The sequence below is a fragment of the Macaca thibetana genome, chromosome 10 (genome assembly GCF_024542745.1).
Source record: "Macaca thibetana thibetana isolate TM-01 chromosome 10, ASM2454274v1, whole genome shotgun sequence".
Classification (NCBI taxonomy): Eukaryota; Metazoa; Chordata; class Mammalia; order Primates; family Cercopithecidae; genus Macaca; species Macaca thibetana.
Window position 1 is genome coordinate 85,910,555 of NC_065587.1, and position 21,903 is coordinate 85,932,457.

The 21,903-nt window shown below is 39.1% G+C and overlaps 1 protein-coding gene and 1 non-coding gene across 9 annotated transcripts in view; both read left to right on the forward strand.

Moving 5' to 3' along the window:
• Positions 1 to 21,903, forward strand: part of DSTN (destrin, actin depolymerizing factor) — a 1,228,633-nt gene that overhangs the window by 815,906 nt on the left and 390,824 nt on the right. The window lies entirely within an intron of this gene.
• Positions 15,865 to 16,028, forward strand: LOC126929953 (U1 spliceosomal RNA). The gene has a single exon (XR_007717383.1). It is a non-coding gene; the product is annotated as a U1 spliceosomal RNA (small nuclear RNA).

Sequence of the window (21,903 nt, forward strand, 5' to 3'; positions counted from 1 at the left end):
CCACTCAAATATTCAGCAAAGTACCGATAAGCACGTCCATGAGATTTCCTGAGACTAGGGAAAGAAGCATTCCAAAAGGAGTAAACGGAAAAGGACTCAAGGCCAGGAATAGCACCTTCCCACCAGCCAGATTTTCCAGTCTCATCATTTATAATTACCTCATAATTTATAGGAGCATTCTGTAGTGTGCTCAGGAGGATTTTGCCTTGGTCATGGAGAAAAATTAACTGTTCTTGTCTTGCCTAACAAATTTTATAAGTAAGATCCCAAAGAATAAAAGTATTTCCAAGTAACCGTATTGCATCCTAGAAAAAGCAGCTCAAGAAAATTTGTAGAAATAAAAAATATCTATCATAAAACAGGTAATGCCCGACATCCAATCAATGGTAACAAGCCATGGATAAATCCAGGAAAATACAATCTATAACAAAGAGAAAAAAATCAATCAGTTGAAAGTGACGCAGACCTGACCCAATGCTAAAGTTAGTATTCGAGGACAATAAAACAATTATTATAATGGTATTTCATGTATTCAGAAGTTAAGTAAATACAGAAAAATTTTTTAAATTCCAGTCCAATTTTCTGGGGACAAAAACTGTAATATCTGAGATAAAAAATACACTGGGTGGGATTAATGGCATATTAGACCTTGCAGAAGAAAAGATTGATAAACTTGAAAACATAGCCATAGAAGCTATTCAAAATAAAACAAAGGAAAAAAATCAACTTTGTCATATTCTGTTGGGTAGAAGCAAGTCACAAGTTTCACCTGCAGTCATGGGATGACATCATACAAGAGCATGACAATGGGGATCTCCTTGGGTGGGTCAATCACACTATTTCAAAAAATAGATGTGGGCCAGGCGTGGTGGCTCACTCCTGTAATCCCAGCAGCACTTTGGGAGGAAGAGGTGGGTGGATCACGAGGTCAGGAGATTGAGGCCATCCTGGCTGACATGGTGAAACCCATCCTACTAAAAGTACAAAAAATTAGCCGGGCCTGGTGGCGGGTGCCTATAGTCCCAGCTACTCAAGAGGCTGAGGCAGGAGAATGGGGTGAACCCGGGAGGCAGAGTCTGCAGTGAGCCACGATCATACCACTGCACTCCAGCCTGGCGACAGAGCGAGACTCCGTCTCAAAACAACAACAACAACAAAAACAGATGTGACCTGATTAATACAAGACAAAGTAGTTCTCAAAGCCAAGAATATTATCAGAGATAAAAATGGTCAGTTCATAATGTCAAGAAGATCAGTTTGTCAAAGAGATATAACAACCCTGTACACTTGCGCACCTAGTAAGAAAGCTTCATCCCTGGGATGCAAGTGGGCTTCATCCCTGGGATGCAAGGCTTGTTCAATATAAGCAAATCAATAAACGTAATCCAGCATATAAACAGAACCAAAGACAAAAACCACATGATTATCTCAATAGATACAGAAAAGGCCTTTGACAAAATTCAACAGCCCTTCATGTTAAAAACTCTCAATAAATTCGGTATTGATGGAAAGTATCTCAAAATAATAAGAGCTATTTACGACAAACCCACAGCCAATATCATACTGAATGGGCAAAAACTGGAAGCATTCCCTTGGAAAACTGGCACAAGACAGGGATGCCCTCTCTCACCACTCCTATTCAACATAGTGTTGGAAGTTCTGGCTAGGGCAATCAGGCAAGAGAAACAAATAAAGGGTGTTCAGTTAGGAAAAGAAGAAGTTAAATTGTCCCTGTTTGCAGATGACATGATTGTATATTTAGAAAACCCCATCATCTCAGCCCAAAATCTCCTTAAGCTGATAAGCAACTTCAGCAAAGTCTCAGGATACAAAATTAATGTGCAAAAATCACAAGCATTCTTACACACCAGTAACAGACAAACAGAGAGCCAAATCATGAATGAACTTCCATTCACAATTGCTTCGAAGAGAATGAAATACCTAGGAATCCAACTTACAAGGGATGTAAAGGACCTCTTCAAGGAGAACAACAAACCACTGCTCAGTGACATAAAAGAGGACACAAACAAATGGAAGAACATACCATGCTCATGGATAGGAAGAATCAATATTGTGAAAATGGCCATACTGCCCAAGGTAATTTACAGATTCAGTGCCATCCCCATCAAGCTACCAATGAGTTTCTTCACAGAATTGGAAAAAACTGCTTTAAAGTTCATGTGGAACCAAAAAAGAGCCTGCATTACCAAGACAATCCTAAGTCAAAAGAACAAAGCTGGAGGCATCACGCTACCTGACTTCAAACTATACTACAAGGCTACAGTAACCAAAACAGCATGGTACTGGTTCCAAAACAGAGATATAGACCAATGGAACAGAACAGAGTCCTCAGAAATAATACCACACATCTACAGCCATCTGATCTTTGACAAACCTGACAAAAACAAGAAATGGGGAAAGGATTTCCTATTTAATAAATGGTGCTGGGAAAATTGGCTAGCCATAAGTAGAAAGCTGAAACTGGATCCTTTCCTTACTCCTTATATGAAAATTAATTCAAGATGGATTAGAGACTTAAATGTTAGACCTACAACCATAAAAACCCTAGAAGAAAACCTAGGTAATACCATTCAGGACATAGGCATGGGTAAGGACTTCATGTCTAAAACACCAAAAGCAATGGCAACAAAAGTCAAAATTGAGAAATGGAATCCAATTAAACTAAAGAGCTTCTGCACAGCAAAAGAAACTACCATCAGAGTGAACAGGCAACCTACAGAATGGGAGAAAATGTTTGCAATCTACTCATCTGACAAAGGGCTAATATCCAGAACCTACAAAGAACTCAAACAAATTTACAAGAAAAAAACAAACAACCCGATCAAAAAGTGGGCAAAGGATATGACCAGACATTTCTCAAAAGAAGACATTCATACAGCCAACAGATGCATGAAAAAATGCTCATCATCACTGGCCATCAGAGAAATGCAAATCAAAACCACAATGAGATACCATCTCACACCAGTTAGAATGGCAATCATTAAAAAGTCAGGAAACAACAGGTGCTGGAGAGGATGTGGAGAAATAGAAACACTTTTACACTGTTGGTGGGATTGTAAACTAGTTCAACCATTGTGGAAGACAGTGTGGCGATTCCTCAAGGATCTAGAACTAGAAATACCATATGACCCAGCCATCGCATTACTGGGTATATACCCAAAGGATTATAAATCATGCTGCTATAAAGACACATACACACGTATGTTTATTGCGGCACTATTCACAATAGCAAAGACTTGGAATCAACCCAAATGTCCATCAGTGACAGACTGGATTAAGAAAATGTGGCACATATACACCATGACATACTACGCAGCCATAAAAAAGGATGAGTTCGTGTCCTTTGTAGGGACATGGATGCAGCTGGAAACCATCATTCTGAACAAACTTTCACAAGAACAGAAAACCAAACACCGCATGTTCTCACTCATAGGTGGGAATTGAACAATGAGATCACTTGGACATGGGAAAGGGAATATCACACACCGGGGCCTATTATGGGGAGGGGGGAGGGGGAAGGGATGACATTGGGAGTTATAACTGATGTAAATGACGAGTTGATGGGTGCTGACGAATTGATGGGTGCAGCACACCAACATGGCACATGTATACATATGTAATAAACCTGCACGTTGTGCACATACACCCTAGAACTTAAAGTATAACAAAAAAAGAAAAAAATGTATATTTGTTTTTTGTGCATTCTTTCTGTATCTGTATTCAATTTCAAAATAAAAGGGGTTTAAAAGGTAAACTTTATCCAATTTTTTTTAAGTGGAGGAAAGGAGGGAAGAAGGGAAGCAGGGAGGGCAGGAGGGAGGAGGGATGGCAGGGGTGAGGGAAGGCAGGAAGGAAGGCAGGCAAGAAGGAAGGAAGGAAGCAAGGAAGGAAGGAAGGAAGGGAGGGAGGGAGGGAGAGAGGAAAAGAAAGAAAGAAATGGAAGATCAGATCAGGGAGGAAGAGAGAAGGGGAGGAGGGGAGGAGGGGAGAAGGGAGGGAGGAAGGGGAGGGGAGGGGAGGGGAGGAATTTCTGTAAAATTTGTCCACCAGGCAAGATCTATGTTTTTCATCTAAATGAAAAGTAAAAAATGTTAAGCAATATTTTCAACAACCTCTTGATTTAATAGGTAATTTTATAGGAACTGACTGCCCATTTGTATGTTTTTAAAGGACTTGGCTTAAAGAAAAGGTCAACGTTCTTGCTGTGAATAAAATATTTATGAAAGTAGCCATGGCTTTTCTTTCTTTGTTTCCCCACCTGTGCCCAGACACCCCACCTTGCAATGTGTTAATGACCTACCTTGCCCATGCTGGTCTTAGTGCCTTTCAGGGGTATTTTCACCACATCCTCTCTCAAATAATTGAGTCTTTTTTCCATGGTTGTCAAGGCTTTCATTCTTTTTCTATCTCCTCTTTTTCTCTGAAAATATTCCACTTACCTTTTCTTCCCTAACAAGTGATAAGTATAGTGAATGATAGTTTCTTAACATGTGTCACAAAAATTTTGGAGCTGCCATATTGCACAGCTCCAGCAGGAGCATTCACATCATGGCAACTTCCTCTAGTTGTGGAGTGCCCAGACCATATAACATAGGCAGCAGCCTGGCCAGCACTGCTTGAAGGAGTTGGGATTCAGATTTCTATGGGTTCAGGGTAAAAGGGAATGGCTTAAGCCCATTGCATAGAGGATTCAAGTTAAACAACAAATTAACTTCTTGCTCTAAAAAGAAGGAGCAAGGCATTTGCAGTGCTGTTGATTCATGTACCTCCTAAACTTCCATATAGATTGTTGGAGTTGATTTCCACAATTAAATCTAATAGCAGTAACCACAGTAACTTACGTTTACATAAACTGCATCAGATAGATCCAGGTTTAGGTTGGAGCTCTGTATTTACTGATGTGTGAGCTTCAGCAAGTTGGTTAACCTCCTTGAGCCTCATATCCTTCATCTTGAAAAAAAGTGATGATGATAATGATAAGGGTAAGTATCTATCATACAAAATGAAGTGAGAAATAATTCACTGTGCCTGTAACATTTTCTTTCTTTGTTTCCCCACCTGTGCCCAGACACCCCACCTTGCAATGTGTTAATGACCTACCTTGCCCATGCTGGTCTTAGTGCCTTTCAGGGGTATTTTCACCACATCCTCTCTCAAATAATTGAGTCTTTTTTCCACAGTTGTCAAGGCTTTCATTCTTTTTCTATCTCCTCTTTTTCTCTGAAAATATTCCACTTACCTTTTTATTTATTTTGCACTTACTCTTATTATTTATTCTCTGACCATTCCTGCTTCCCTCCGAAAATATGTCCTGCATCCATCCAGTCCTTCAGTTCAGACCCCAGGAGTGACCCTCTGCGCCTTCTAGTCCCTCAGACTCCCCACACTCATCTCTACCTTATCCACCAAGTCCCATCCAAGAACTTTAATTCCCACCTATTTGTATTAGCTCTCCTCAGACTCTCCCAAACCTCTTGTGGGACACTTACTCCCATTACTGTCCCCTCCATTTACTCATCCATCTATTCATTCCTTCCCCCACAATCATATTGAGTGCAGAGCAGCTGGAGAAGTCTTCTTGAAAGAGGTGACATCTGAGCACCTGGAAAAACTGAGGGAAGGAGCATGGAGATTTCCAGAGAAAAAGTATTCTAGGAAGAGAAAATGATGTGCACAAAGGCTCTGAGACAGATGAGTTTGGGAACCAGAAAGGAGGCAGAGAATCCTTGTTGAGTACTAGGAGATGTGGTTCTATGTAACAGGCCTTTTCTGGGTTCCATGAGGAGCCATTGACAGGTTTGCGCAGAAGGGTGACATTTTTAGAGCATCACCCTCTGGAGGCAAGATTGAAAGCAAAAAGACCAGGAAAAAGAGCATCACATGGGTCCAGGTAGTGAGGACTAGGATGGTAACAGGTGGTCATTCTAAGACATGTTTCTGATCAGGTCGTTCTCCCTACATGGCCCATGCACACACCACACATACACACACTTAAAGCCAGCCAGAGTTTTCCCTGGCCTGTGGAATAAGGTCTAGACTCTGGACCCCTCTCCCAACTCATGTCCTACATACAGTCATGATTCTGTGCCTTCACACCTCTGTTCCCTCCACCCGGAATGCTCTTCCTTCCCTTGTCTTTCCATTTATTCTTCAAAACTCTACTCTTATTTGAGCTCCTCTTAGAAGCCATCCTTGATTCCATTCTCTCTGCTCTTCCCAAAAGACTGAACTACTTTCTCATCAGAGCTGTCTCTTTCCCCTATGCCATAAAACCATTATCACAATTATCACTGTGTCCTGCAATGAGCCACCTTCATTTCCAACTTTTCACCCTGTAGGTTGTGGGCATTTTGATGTGCAATTCCCAGATTTTCAGTTTTTCTATCTTAGGCCCTTCGCACAATAACTGGCACAGGGTATGTGTTTAACTTGTAACTAATTTAATGCAATAGTAAATAGAATCTTCTGGTTAATTTTTCAAGTAAAGCAGATTACCTCAGGTTGGTCTGGTACATCGTTGCTAGGATGTCAAAAATGTTGACTGACATCTCTTTTGATACTTTTATCTCAATGTTCATGTGTCAACTGCCAGTTGCTATGTGAGCTCTGATTCTGAATTTAGCAATAAATGCTCCTCACATTACTTTTCTCTCCACCATCTGTCTTTTCTGGGCTTTGAGATCAATTCGAGTAGTGAACTTTGAGTTCTCTGACATAAGACTTCTTGACCTCCAATCAATCATAGAGTAACTCCTCCCTCTCAATCAAAACCAAATAAAAGTTATATACCCTAGTTGAGTCAACTTGACTGTAGCCTTAAGAAAATCTCACCTTTCGTGTTCTGACTTAGTTCATAAACCGCTTCGGTCCTTCAGCAGGGGTTTGTTCTGTTTCAGTGGGCACTAAAATGCTGTCTTTCACAGATATTTTGCCTTGGAAATTTCATGGAAAGTTAGCAGAGTGATACTACCAATTGTGTGATGTGGTTTGGTTTTGGCCTGGCCACGATTCTTAAGGCCTGATGTGAATTTCGCTTCCTACTGCTTATCCTGTGCGTGTTAACTTTCTGCTTGGTAAAATTGCAAATTCCCAGTGAAAGCATTCTACAATTGATTAGACCCGGGCCGCCTGGCAATTTCTTTCTAATCTCTTTTATTGTGTTTTCCATAAAAATGACAGCCCTGGTATAAATCCTAGTTTAAATCAATACCAGTAAGTGCTAATCTCTTCACAGCACTGGAGATGAAAATGTCAAATGGTACCTGCTGGGCGTTAGAACTCCCACTGTAAATCATCAAAAATTAAAGCAACACCAAATTGATTTTATTTTCCTCTTTTAAAACATCATTTTAGATTCATTATTTTTTTCGGTTAAGTTATTCTTTTTTTTTTTTCCGCTTATGCTCTGGTTAGATGAGATTGATGAACTGAATTTGGCATGGCAAATGTATTGATGTCTCGTGACACAATATACAAGATCCACACCTGAATTAGGAAGAGCCTGAGGATGAAGTTGATATTTTAGAGTGTGATGCATATTTTTAAGTGACATTTTAGTCCTTCTTCATGTGATAACACCACGATAACGTGGAATCTTGGTGGAAGAAGCTATACCACAAGAAGTTACCTAGTAATGGTACAGTCATGGAATAGAATTTCTAGTCCTTTGTAGCCCCTCCTTGAGACTATTGCCAAAACTACCACAAGCTACACTAAAGGATGCTCTCAGGAGGAGTTAGCTGCCTGGAATCTGAGCATCTCAAAGACAAGATATAGAAAAAAAAAATGCATAGATAATTGGCTAAGTTTTCAAGTGATCCTGGAAGAACTGGGCAATAGTTTTTAAATCCAGGAAAAACTTAACTAAGAATCTTGCCCAACTTCCTACTCTAGTTATTTTATCAAATAAGAAACCAAAACCTTGGGAAATTTAGTGACAGTCATGGTTATGGGTTTAAAGGCAATGCAGTAGATCTCTAGATATTTAATTAGGGTTTCTTCTTGTTTCATCACAGAGAAAATACAAGGACTACACCCACACCGAGTATGGGATGTGGAAAAATCTGATGTGTGTGCGTATGTGTGCGTTTTCATAAAAATAGTTAATACTCAGAGAATAAACTCTTAATATGTGCTAATAAAACAGAGAAGTGGCAGGAAAAAACAAATGTTACAAGTGAAGACTTAATTTGACTATAGATGCTCCATGACTTATGATGGGGTTATAGCCAGATAAATCCATCTCAAGTTGAAAATGCATTTAATACACCTAACCTACCAAACATCATAGCTTAACTAGCCTTAAACATTTTCAGAACACTTATATTAGCCTATAGTTGAGCAAAATCATTGAATGCAAAGCCTATTTTATAATAAAGTATCATATATCTCATGTAGTTTATTGAACACTGTGCTGAAAGTAAAAGCAGAATTGTTGAATGAGTACTTGAAGTATGATTTCTGCTGAAGGCATATCACTTTCTCACCATTGTAAAGTCAAAAAATAGTAAATTCAACTATCATAAGTCAGGGACTGTCTGTAGTTAGTTTCAGATTTACTTCTAGACAAAATATTTTTATGTTGTGTGGTTCTCTTCCATCTCTCACAGAGGATGCTAATTGGCAATGAAATGCTTAACAAATATGTAGCCCAAAGGAGTGGTAGAAAAAAACTCATTCAGTTATACAAGGTAGTCATCAAGCAAGGAGCCCACCCTTGCTTAATGGAGAATTCGGGACAGTTTCATGAACTGACAACAAAGATTTCTCCAATCCTTGCTTAGTTCATAAAGTTATGTAGAGAATGCTACAGTCAGTGGGATGAACAATGATGGGGAATCAGACTGGAGTTGCCACTAGTTAAGCTATAGAAACCTGAGTGAATCGCTCAGTGTCTCATGCAGAGTCTTTCTCATTTGTGAATTTTAGATGAAAAAAAATACCTGATTTACCTGAACCACAGCTTTATCATAATGGACAGTAGGCAGGAAATAAAAATAAAAGTTTCATTACAGAAGTGCGTAAGAGAATTCACATCTTGATCCAGAACTGAGGTCCAGAATTCAGAAGGAATTAGAACTTCAGTGTGCATTCTGAGAAGAAATACAAAGGTATAGAAGTTGGAAACAAGAATGCTGAGGAATGGTGAAGTAGACAATGTCGGTGCTCTCTGCCCAGAGCCCACAGGAATCCGTTTTAATCATTTCTATGTGCCACTTCCCAGCTTTTGTGTCCTTTTACTTCTAAAAGCTGCAGTGGTGATACTTACAGTGACTGCCCCAAGGGTATTAGAGCTGCTTTGCTTATACAGGGAAGCTAGGGGTTTGTACTCCCGTGATTTGGTCCTTAACCAATGACAGCTCCCTAAGAGGCAAATTCTAGGATGTCATTCACACTCCTGCAGGACCAGGCTGAAGTGAGGATTTTTTCCTGAAATCACACAATTGTTTTACTTCTGTCCTTTCCTTGTCCACTCCCTTATCAGAGTTTCTGGGAGCACTCATTCATAAATCACATGTGAATCCTTCTCTTTTGATCTGCTTCTAAGAGTCTGTAGTAAAATATCCACACGTTTATCAAAACTGGCTTACTTTATTAAGAGCTATATGTTTCCATTAAAAAATAAAGCATGTCTATTGTAAGCAGAAAAAAAAAAAGGAAAAAGCTACATTTTTCCTGCAAAAATTTAGGACATTTTTACAAACAAAACAAACTTTTGTTTCAGAGCTGAGAAGATTTTGGGGGGTGTGTGTGAGTGTGTGTGTGTGTGTGTGTGTGAAGAGTTACACTTCAAAAGTTACATAAGAAATAGTTGCATCCTTCATGACATATACAACTAAACAGTAATGAGTGGTATAAATCTCAATGTGCAATTAGCTACATCCAGGCATTAGACAGGATATAATGGCCAAGAAACAAAACAGAACAAAAACCTTTTTAACTAAGACATGATAGGTGAGATCTTACTATGTAAATCAAGATCTATCATTTATTGGATTTGGGGATCTGATATGTTACTTCTTACAAACAAAGAGATAAATAGGGTAACATTTACAATTATGTTATTTTCCCATATCTCAAAATAAAAAAAAAATTCTTCAACATCACAAGCTACTTCAATTAACAAATTCCACTGTAATTTACAAATGCACAGACATGTAATTGGGCTAACAGATATTTGTGAAGCTACTTGTAACAGCAACAGTACTAAAATCATAACAAGTTTTTCAAAAATAACTTAGTTGAGTTCTTTATATCCAGTGATATTTCAGATGCATTTGGTGATGACTGCAAAAACCAGTAGATAAATTACATCTCAGGAGTTTCTACTTTGTGCTTAAGCGCTGTGGGCTATTTGTTTTATTTTAGTGATCTGTTCAGTCGTAGGTATATCAGAACTGAAAACACTATTCTCATAGGTAATATAATTTTAAGTCTTTTTTATTCAAAGAGAATAGAAATAAGAAGAATATTGAAAAGTGAAAATTGTCTTAGACTGTTGAAGAGTATCTTAGGATGCTGAAAGACTTCAGCAAGGCATATTGTAGATAACTTCCCTCAATTATCGAGAAACAACTGATTTTCTAAGGCCATTTTTAAAATACAAGTAATTTAGTAAATATGAGCGCAAGTTTTGTATCCTAGAAAAATTTTGCCTAAAAATCTAGTAAGAAGATGAAATATCATTTTGAAACTTAAAACCTAGAAGCTTATATCCAATAAAACTAAAATTTAATTGCAAAACAAAATAACACTATTCTCAGTTCCATGAGGTCTCAGGGAGAATAGCACACAACAAAAGCACTTTGCGGAGACATTCTCCAGAAGAGAGAAATTAGTCCAACAGAAGGCAATGGTCTATGGAAAGAAAGAGTGTACAATGTTTATTTCTAACTAAAAGGTAATAAACGAGTATATCTCTAAGAATATTCTATCAAAATTCCAAATAATCCCAATGCGGCTGGAGGTAAAGTGAGGAACAAAACAAGAAATGATGATTCTTCTTTTTTCCTCCAGAGCAATGACACAGTTATTGACAAGCTTCACACATTGACAGAGACAAATCAGTTTAGTGGGTCTTAATATGTTAGGAGTAAGCCCCTAAAGGATAAAAACAGTGTTGCACTTTCAAATCAATAGCATAGCATTAAAATTATTTTTAAAAAAGAAAAAAAGGTTCAAATACAAGACTATTTGATATATGGATTTAAATCCTTTATTTCATAACGATGAGCCTTAGCTGAAGTATGTGCTAGTCACCTTGATTTTCAAGACATTTAAAACTATTTCATCTTAATTTGTTACTTTCAACTATTATTTTGGGTTATGTTTCATAATATATGTAATGTGTTACTATGTATATATCATATGCATACACCGTAGGCACAAGTCAAAGTATTTTACTGATAAAATATGTGAGCAAGAAAATGTAGTGTACAGGATAAAGGCCAACTTTCTCCCCTTGGCACTTAGAGCCCCTTCATATTCTCGTCAAAAATCCATTTCCAGCCTGATCACCCTCTTTTTCATTCACTGACACCTCAGTTTTAACTGAGACATCTCCTTGGGCATCTTATCATTACCCCTGCATTGATATTCCCTGCATCAATCTTCTCACGTCTGGGGCCTTTCTTCCCTTCCTGGCTCATATCAAGGTTTCCCTCCCTCAGGAAGCCCTCCCTGCCCTACCATGCATTCATAACCCACTAGGCCACTGAATATTCAGTGTCTAGGTTTCAGGGAGAGTCTTGTGGTACATTAGTGATTTGCAAAGGTGTGATTCATGATTGCAAGAACAATGTCCTCTCTGCACTGACTTAATCTACAGCACTTTCAAATGTCAGCCAATGATTACCTTGTCATGTATCCAAACTTGGTCCTGCCAACTAAATATTGAGATCCCAGGGTTATGGACAGACCATGGCTGATGTCCTTCTGAGTGCTTCCCCCATGCAGAAAGGGATACACTACAGAACCGTAAATAAATATTTGTTAATGAAAAACTGACTTGTGGTCAGTTTATTTATCCAGAGGATGTAATGAGCCTCATCCTTCACTTTTCCCATGTGTGTATTGCTGACTACACCTTACAGAAATCGGGGCTTTAAGGCAAAACATATAAGAGTTTGCAGATCTGGAGACCTTGTTTTGAGTTATAGTCTGCTGCTGTTAAAGTTTACCAAGGCTGTTTTCTCACCAACAAATGAGATAATAATGACCAATGCATACAGTTGTAAGGATTAAATGAGAAAAATAATATAACAAAGATGCTTAATAGGTCTTTGTTGTTAGTCTATGTTCATCTCCAAAGCAGCTTCTGTTACCAATCTTTAACCAAAACTCAAGATAAGAGTGGTTTGCATGCTATCAGTTTCCTGTAGATTAGAGAGCAATTCTAATTGGAAGGTGTCCAGCAGACCTAAATGGTTCTAGAGAGAAGGTCCCTCTGTCACTATGAAAAGTAAACCATAAGTCCCTTATGCCCCCTAGTTAGTCGCTTTTGTATTCTAATGAGAAAAGTGAAGTTTAGGATCTCAATCCAATTCTACAATCATTTGTCAAGCAATTACAAAATTTACAAATCACTGGTTTTGCTTTCGCCTATCCCTCAAGCCAGGCAACCCACACTCTCCTCTGCCTCCCTTTAAATTCTACCCCACATTCGATTAAAGCACTTGCTTTTCCACCTGCCAATTAACCCCAGCTTCTGGATTTGATCTCCTCTGAAGGCATTACTAGATCCTTTTTCTTCCTCCTACAGCATCCAATGGAAGTGTCAATCCAGCCCAGACCACCACGTGGTCCATGCTAAACCTCATGCAAAGGCAGGGGAGATGTGGATGGGAGAGAAGAAGCTTTAAGGGGAAGAAGGGACCTAAAGTTGACTTTCCTTGATTTTCAGATTCCATTATGAGGATTCCACCCACATAGTGGAGAGGAGTTTCCACTACTGGAAAAATAGAAGGATGGAAATCATAATATTGAAAAAATGATTCGTTATTTAAAGGAAAAGCATTCGGCCTTGATTTAAGCCATGCTGAAGGATGCTCTGCCTCAATGCAAACTTTCTGCTGTTCAGTTTGTGCCCACTGATCATGAACGCAGAAGCCTCAGATTGCATATTTGTTTAAGCCTTTCTTTTTCATTTTCCCTCCCTTGATCTGAAAAACTTTGGTGATTACACAGATTGAGACAGAATTCTGTCACCAGAAAGAATTGTGTTATTTGTTCTATGGCTTCTCTTCATTGGATGTGTGTGTTGCCTTTATAAATCCCAAAGATTGTTCAGCAACCTGAGACTGTGATCCGAGTGGGTGATGCATGTAATGTGCTTTATTACTATCAAACTCAGAGATGACAGAAAAAAGAACAGTCACAATCTGTCTGTTGAAACTGTTGCCTTCCCCTTGCCCAGAGCCAATGCACAGCTTCTTCTGTCTTCCAGGAATCAGTCTTCCATGCTAACACAAGCAACCAACTCACAGCCAATGAGACAGGAATAATAGAGGATAGATGCAGGAGAATAGAAAACCCCAGGCAGCAGTTTCACATGACTAGCAGAAGGAAACTATTGAAACAGCTGCAGAAGCTAGGGACTGATAAGACCCTAAAAAACCAGGGTGTGGGCCAAGCTGGCTAAAACCAACTGGATGCAACATGGCACTGGATTTGACCTAGGTTTCACATAGGACCTCATTATATGCTCGTGAACATACTGGATCACACACCCACCAGTGCCATAAAGATGCAAGCCCCAAATCTTGCAGCATGACTCACTCTCTTGATATTCAAGTGCGTGTTCCCCTTTATTGAGTGTGTACTTTTTGCTTTGCTATAAATCTCAGTACTTTCACTCTTTTCAGACTAATCTTGAATTCCTTCTCACCTAAGAATCTGGACACCAGCTGAGGTTGAGATCACACTAACATTTGGGGACCTCCTCCAGTCCATCAGTATCATCTGAATGCTCTTCTCGCAGTGGTACCAAAGTAGTGATCTGAAAAGACAACTTTCCTGCCCTGCCATGCATTAGTAACCCACTAGGCCACTGAATATTTAGTGTCTAGGTTTCAGGGAGGGTCCTGTGGTACATTTGTGATTTGCAAAGGTAACTATAGATGGCAGATTTTCAAAGGAGTTGTCTTTGCCAAATAAATACAATAAAGAAAATTCCATTTAAAAAAGGATACAATGGGACACAGGGAGAAAGTGAAAAGCAAAAAAGATGGGTTTCTCCAATAACAGCCTTTCTTTTCTTCTCAAAGGAAGCTGGAATGCTTGAGGGCCAGCTGCAGAAAACTTTATTCAATTAAGCAAGTTTTTTCTTAGCATCTTTATGCTCGTATCTGCGAGCAAAACCTTTGAATGGTGGTATAATTCTCTGCCCATAGGTGTTTTAATTAGCAGCACCTAGTTTAACTCTAAGCTCATAGCCACTCAACAAATAAGTTAAATGGTTGATTCAAAGAATTGTATCACTTGGACTTAAAAGAACTCTCAGAAAAACTGATGCTTAAAGAGGTTAAGTAACCATCTCAAGGGCACATAGCTGGGAAGTTATGGAATTCCGATTTGAATGTGTTTAAGAAGTGCATGCTCTTTCTTCTGGTTGTGTAGATAGGACTAATAAGGGCACACTACCATGGTTAACAGCACAGGCTCAGGGGAGGGTTGGGGGTGGCAGACTCCATGGGTTTGAATTCTGGCTTTACAACTTAGTAACTCAGTGATCTTGGTAAGGAAAACAACCTAATCTCTTTGTGCCTTAGTTTTATCATAGGTAAAAAGAGGATAAGAAAAGTATCTACTTCAAAGCCTCATTTCAAGTATTTTGTTTGTTTTGTTTTGTTTTTGTTTTTGAGACAGAGTCTCACCCTGTCACCCAAGCTGGAGTGCAGTGGCCTGATCTCGGCTCACTGTAAGCTCCGCCTCCTGGGTTCAAGCCATTCTCCTGCCTCAGCCTCCCGAGTAGCTGGGACTACAGGTGCCCACCACCAGGCCCGGCTAATTTTTTGTATTTTTAGTGGAGACGGGGTTTCACTGTGTTAGCCAGGATGGTCTTGATCTCCTGACCTCGTGATCCGCTGGCCTCGGCCTCCCAAAGTTCTGGGATTACAGGTGTGAGCCACCACGCCTGGCCTAGAGTATTAAAGGAGTTAACATGTGTAAGGAACTAAAGCAGTGCCTGATATATAGTGAGCACTCAGTAGATCATTTTAGCTATTTTACGTGATTATTGGAGTTAGGGAATATATTTCATGCGGTAATAAAACCTTCAACTTACATTATAAGTTCTTATGTGCTGGATCTCTTGAAAATATAATGCACAATGAGAGCATAGAGGACAGTGACTGAAAATCATCACAATCTTCCTTTGCACAAGAATGATGCATTACCATCATCTCCATCACCATCTCATTTTCATTATTTTCACCACCAACTTCCATTTCATAACACATTTGCTTCATGTCTCACTTACAGTCACAAACTTCTTTGATAGACAAGAAAGGGACCCATGTTGAGGTCTACATTCTCAAATCAGGTTAAGAGGGACAGAGATGCTTATTTCACTGTCTATGTGTTTATACCTGACTCTTTCAACCAGGGAGACAGTCTGACACGTAAAGAAAGTACGAGTCAAAGGTCAAATGCATCCACCTGCAGGTCTTGTCACTGACCACTTAGCATCCCATAATATCACTGAACCTCAGTTTGCTCATATGTAAAATAAAATTTAAAAGAAATAGAAAATGTAGGTAGCATGTCTAACTCAGATGGCTCTAGTCCGTTATTATGACCCAACCATTTCTAATTTGGCACAAGTTGCAATAAAAGACAAGCATGATACTTACCTGTCAGGGCAAATACCATCATCACAAACATGGTTTTCCCAGGGTGAGGCTTATCCATTGCACTCTGGCTGTACAAACTTCCGCAATTTCCCCAAATATGGGAAACTCGACTGCATCATTTGTTGTCATGGGAGACTGCATTTGCACTTTTCCCTAATTTTAAAAAAAGAAGACAAGGGCAATTCAGATAAGTAAAATAGAATTAATTAAATGCACGAAAGAGAGGAATAACCAAATACTTTGAGAGGTAAGCTAGTTCCTATAATTAGGCAATACTTACGACTCTGAGCCTCCTGGAAGTGAGGGCAAAAATGGAAATAAAAGGGTTTCCCAAAAAGGAAGAAGCACACCAATGCTTCAAAAGAAATAAAGTCTAAACTGACAACAAATAACAAGGCATTTCTCATGTAAACCTTCTAACAGTAACATTGAGTGCCATGATAGATAGGTCTTCTGACATCAGTTTCATTTAAAAAATGAAGGCCACATTTTTCCTTGGATGCTTTAATAAGGAACTCGGATAACAACTGAGAGGTTAACATCAAAATCCATTTCAGTTCAAGTGATTCTGGAGAAGATTAGGCTGATATGGTCTCAGAATGATGTCTGGCAGTAATCAAACATAATACAAGTGCAGAATCAGGAAAGCATAACCACTCTGAGTGCTGTGGAATAAGAAGTTTATTATAGGAATTCAACTTTACACAATTGTGGAAGGTGCTAGAGAGTAAGGGTCCAAAAACGGGAGTTGGAGAATCAGGGGAAAGTCATCAGCCAGACCTCCTGGAGCACTGACATCAATGGACAAGTCAGAGGTTCCAGGAGAAATTAGAAGCCAAGCATGCCTAACAACCAGAGTGGGCCCCTAGCAGGGCTGGTGGAGAAGTTTATGGAAGCTCTTGCCTCTTCACAGATAGTGCCTCTGTGAGTTTGCAGCCAAGAATCCAGTGATCAGCCTGGGGTTGCTCTTGGTCAACAGGGCTAGGAGTTAATAGGGAGAGCTGGACATGAGGTGGGGAGAGGCAGTGGTAAACCAGAACCCACCTCTGCACCTGTCTCTCTCTGCAAATGACAGCCATGACCTTCAGGCATTGAAGCTGTGTCCTCACATTGCTTCTCCAAACCACCACAAAGTTCTCTTTGGCCAACTGCAGTCTAGAAACACACAAAGAAAAGGATTCTGGCAAACTTAGTAACAGGCAAGGCAAGTGTTTCCTGAACAAAAACCATACAGAACTGCATTCCAGCCAGCGAAAAGGAAGAAAGAGAAAAAAATGGAGAAATAAACTAAGGGTGCCTTCCTCCTTTCTCATAGAATGGGTTTTGGAAGCTGCTCATGGCGTTTCTTTGCTCGTTTCAATGCCGGCAGTTAGATCATTCTGTGGCCATATATCATCCTGGTTTTCAGGTAAAATTCCAGGACGTGGCAAAGAAGCCCCAAATAACTGGGTGCTTTAATGCGTGACCTAACCAAAACCTCTGGACTGCATTGAAACTGATTCACCTTCCATGGCCTGTCTGGATCTAGCCAATTCAAAAATATACTTAAATAAAAGTGACTAACACAATGGCAACCCAGTCCAAAATGAGGCTTCTTATGAGAGGGTGATAATACTAAGTGGAGCTGAAATACTTGGTCTTCTAGTCAGTAATATGATTATGCTTATAATAATATGATAATTTTACTGAAGATTTACTCTATACAAGGCACTGTGTATGTTTTATCCTATTTAATTCTCACAATACTAAAAGGGTTCACAAAAGACTGTGTGGAGGCACCATAAGTTTAAAATCTTGCTCTAAGTCACACCTAGATTGCTAACAAGGACCAATTTGGGTCTTAAACTCTGACTTGTCTGACTCTATCACACCCACCCTCATTTTCCTTGTCTCCTCCCACACTGTTTAGAAAAGCATCCAACAGAGCAAAGTGCTTAGCATGAAAGAGAGGCATTATGCAAATTTTAACTCTTAAAGGTATTCACAATTTGCCCAACTATATCATCAATACTGGCTTTTACCTGGTGTGTAGCTGTAATGTGCAAGCTCTGTATTAACTCCATTCTGGAGATTATCTTAGAGTCCAAGATTGCTGCTCTGGCTCCAGCCATCAGCAGTAGCTCTCAGCTAATGCAGGTGACATCACCGTCCCCACTTCCTCACCCTTCCAGGGTTGCATAATAGTAAGATGAGTAATTTGCTTGGAGCTGCCACACACTTTGCTAATAACATCCTGAGTCTCAGAATTCATGTCAGTTTGCCTGTGAGGCTAAACACTTGAAGAGTGTTCCTCCTTCAGTCACATAAACGGTAAACCTAGTCCATGAGTTGGTCTTTTGGTCAGGACCTTATATACCTATTGATCTAGCCACTTAAAGTCATCTTTGTTAATATATTGTTCCTAACGCCATTGGGTAATTGAGGTCTTTGTTTTTCAATTGCTTATTTATTTATTATTTTAATTGATAAATTGAAATTTTAATTGACAAATTAAAATTGTATATATTTTAAATCATTTTTGAAATATGTGTCTATTGTGGAATAACTAAATCTAGCTACTTAACAGATGCATTACCTCACAAAATTACCATTTTTCCATGAGTCAAGAGTGCTTAAAATCTACTCATTTAGCAATTTCCACAAAGGACATGAATAGATACTTTTCAAAAGAAAACATACATGCAGCCAACGAGCATATAAAAAAGCTCAATATCATTGATTGTTAGAGAAATGCAAGACAAAACCACAAAGAGATATTATGTCACACCAGTCAGAATGGCTATGATTACAAAATTTTTAAATAACAGATGCTGGTGAGGTTGTGGAGAAAAAGGAACACTTATACAACGTTGGTGGGAGTGTAAATCAGTTGAACCATTGTGGAAGACAGTGTGGCAATTCCTCAAAGACCTAAAAACAGAACTACCATTGGACCCAGTAATCTCATTACTGGGTATATACCCAAAGGAATATAAATCATTCTATCATAAAGACACATGCATGCGCATGTTAATTGCAGCACTATTCACAATAGCAAAAAAATGAAATCAACCTAAATGCCCATTAATGATAGACAGGACAAAGAAATGTGGTATATATACACCAAGGAATACATGCAGCCAAAAACAAAAACAAAAACAAAAACAAAAAACAAACAAACAAACAAAACAAGATTATGTCCTTTGCAGGAACATGGATGGAGCTGCTGGAGGGAGCTGGAGGCCATTATCCTTAGCAAACGAATGCAGGAACAGAAATCCAGATGTCACATGTTCTCACTTACAAGTGGGAGCTAAAGAGAACACATGACACATAGAGGGGAACAACACACACTGGGACCTGTTGGAGGGTGGAGGGTGAGAGGAGGGAGAGGATCAGGAAACATAACTAATGGGTATTAGGCTTTATACCTATGTGATAAAATAATCTGTACAATGAACCCCCATGACACGAGTTTGCCTATATAACAAACTTGCACATGTACCCTTGAACTTAAAATAAAAGTTAAAAAAAGGATACAACATGATTAATTATAGTCACCATATTGTACAATAGGTTTCCTGAACTTATTCCTCCTAAAATTTTGCACCTTAAGGTCTGTGTTATATTGTTCATGTATTAGGCTCTGGTGAACGGGTAGAATTTTTTTTTTTTTTTTGAGATGGAGTCTTGCTGCGTTGCCCAGGCAGGAGTACAATGGCACAATCCTGGCTCATTGCAACCTCCACCTCCTGGGTTCAAGTGATTCTCATCTCTCAGCTTCCTGAGTAGCTGGGATTACAGGCACGCGCCACCATGCCTGGCTAATTTTTATTTTTTTTAGTAGAGATGGGGTTTCACCATGTTGGTCAGGCTGGTCTTGAACTCCTGACCTAGTGATTTGCCCTCCTTGACCTTCCAAAGTACTGGGATTACAGCCATGAGCCACCACGTTCAGCCTAGAATTTTTTCCTGGTTGTGAAAGTATAGTCTCTTTTTCTTTTTTTTTTTTTTTTTTTTTTTTTTTTTGAGACGGAGTCTCGCTCTGTTGCCCAGGCTGGAGTGCAGTGGCCGGATCTCAGCTCACTGCAAGCTCCGCCTCTTGGGTTCACGCCATTCTCCGGCCTCAGCCTCCCAAGTAGCTGGGACTACAGGCGCCCGCCACCTCGCCCGGCTAGTTTTTTGTATTTCTTAATAGAGACGGGGTTTCATCGTGTTAGCCAGGATGGTCTCGATCTCCTGACCTCGTGATCCACCCGTCTCGGCCTCCCAAAGTGCTGGGATTACAGGTTTGAGCCACCGCGCCCGGCCTATAGTCTCTTTTTCTACTAATGGGTTCAAACTACTAATGATCTGGTCTGAAGCAGGTTAAAAGACAGTCATAGTTTTTGTTTTGCATCCTCCATAGCACCATTATCCAAAAATTATGACCAAAATCATCAAAATACACCCTTAGCAAAGATTCCAAGAACTCCTAAAGACAGTTCAATTTTCAAAATAAAATCTATCAGATGCATTTTGCTTTATTTTGTTTATGAGTAAAGGAGAATCTAATAAGTCAAATTTCTGGTAGGAGAGGGGCATCTGTTGGCTAAAAGCAACATATATGTTAAGTCCATAGCCTGTGCCAGGTGCTCTGAACCTACCTTTGCTTTAAAACATCTGGTGAATATTTAAGGATGGCTACATCACAATTTTGTTCTAGTTAGCCTCTGCTATATGAACAAACCATCACAGAGATGGAATAATTCTATCTCTAGTCTTCCATGTTTTTTCCTTCTAGAATTTCACTAAACTATGCCATTTAATATTTATACCACACTATTTGAGTGTGGTCTGTGTATTATAAGTATTTATTTTGGGACCACTTTAAGGAAATTTCCATAGTTCCATTGTTGTGTGGTCAATTTATTGAAGATCATTAAAACCAATGTAACTAGAAAAGTCTTTTTATTTTTTATAACTAATTCACCTGCTTTCCCTAAAGAGTGCCTCCTACTAACTCCAGAGCAAAAGTACTCCTGAGTATCTTTATGGGTTTGATATGTAGGTTTGGGACTGGAAATTTGAGGGGGTCTTGAGTTCCATGTCTCAGTTAATGCAATTCTTTCCAGACGAGCCAATTAGTACACAGAAAGCCCAGCAATAAAGGCAAGTAAAAATGAGTAATCTCCAGAAACTTTCAGATGCCTTGGGGAGGATTAAGATTCCTCCAGGCCAAACACAATTAGGGTTTGGGACAACTCAATTCAGGTCCCAAGGACTTTAATAAAATCTTCTGATCTCTAGGTTCTTTATATATATGTATGTATATATATATACACACACACACGTGTATATAAATGATATATTTATTATATATATATATTTATGCATGCATATTTAAAACCCAAAATAACCCTGTGGACCAGATAGCTCATGTATTATTTTTGAGAAAAACGTGAGTACCAAAAGGTTATACAGTTCATCTATCACCATTTTGATAAGGCCAACAATCTATGTCCCAAGATCCTTTAATATTCTTGTCACCAAACCCAGGGACTTTTCCAAAATCAGAATATAAAGACAAGAGGTAGAATACAAGGTGACTTTCAAGTGCTTGCATTTCCAAGTGATGATGGTTGGAAATGTGATTGTAAGTCTGTACTGCGCTTTTTAATAACTTGATTGTGAAGCTGGAAAGACCGTTCCTGCCTCTGCTTGGTGGTCTCATTAGATTACCATTCTCCTCAATGTGGGCAATTTATTCCAGTTTTCCTTTCCTATCTTCATACCATTCATTCCAATGCAGGGAAAGGATTTCAAAAACCACTGCAATGTTCCCATTAGTATTAAATCTTACACTTTAAATTTAAGATATTTAATATCAGAGCTGCAAAACTGCCAGATGGATAGATTTTTCTTATTGATTATACATTTAATAATTTTATGAAAAACTACATGTTTATTTCTGTCAAAAATGATTGCACTGAAGATAGCTTAAAGAAAAAAAAAAAAAGCCCAAATTCCACCACTCTGCAATACGTTCATTCAAGTAACAAACTTGCACATG